Below are 1,107 nucleotides of genomic sequence, written 5' to 3'. Positions count from 1 at the left end.
CTCCTGGGTTGATGTATTTACAAATTTAATCCTAGGATAGGCTCGTTCTGTATTTTGAAGACTATTTATGGCAGTTGTCTCATTTATATTTAGACCTATTATTTCGTCTGCTATTGACGAAAAATATTTATTAAAAGTACTTGATATTATGTGCTGATCATCTATTTGCAGACCGTTATGATTTATTAATGATATTCCTTCTTTTTTTGTTTTTCTACCTGTTTCTGTTTTAACAATATTCCATATAGTTTTGATCCTATTGCTGGAGGTTAATATCTTTTTATTGTATTGATATTTCTTAGCCTCCTTAATAACTCTTGATAGAATTTTACAATAATGTTTATAGAAATCTTTTAATGCCTGATCATTATTATATTTAATATTCAAATATAGCTCACCCTTATGATTAAGTGAAATTTTTATTCCTCTAGTCATCCAACTAATCTCTTTCTTGTTTACAATAATTTTCTTCTTTAAGAAGCATGAATAAAAAATCCTTAAATATGTATTATGGAAATTATTAAACATTTTGTTTACATCATTTTCATTAAATATATCATCCCAGGTCTCATAACTCAATTTAAATTTAAAATCGTTTATAGAGTATTTATCAATATTTCTCATAGTTTTAACTTCATTCATTTTTTTACTCATTAGTATATTTTCTAACTTATTTACCTGGGCATCATGATCTGATAAGCCATTTACAACAGGAATGACAGCATAACCCTCAAAATGGGTTATATCAATATAGATATTATCAATTGCCGAGGTGTAGTCCTTTGTACTTCTAGTAGGGAAATTTATCGAGTTAGTTAAGTTATAAATTGCAAGTAAATTATCCAATTGCTGTCTCTTATTACAATTTTCAGACAGATAATTAACATTTATATCACCACACATAATAATTTCTATATTTGGTTTATTTAAATAATTTAGAATGTTATCTATACCCTTTAGAAACTGCCTAAAGTTTCCATTTGGAGATCTATAAACAGATAGTATGTATAAGATGGTATCTAATAGATTTATTTTAACAGCACATGCTTCAATGTCTTGTTCAATACAGAACTTCTTCAAATTAATATTAGAAAAATTTAATGATTC

This window comes from Cryptotermes secundus, unplaced genomic scaffold (genome assembly GCF_002891405.2).
Source record: "Cryptotermes secundus unplaced genomic scaffold, Csec_1.0 scaffold1247, whole genome shotgun sequence".
NCBI lineage: Eukaryota > Metazoa > Arthropoda > Insecta > Blattodea > Kalotermitidae > Cryptotermes > Cryptotermes secundus.
Note: the sequence above shows the minus strand (reverse complement) of the source record.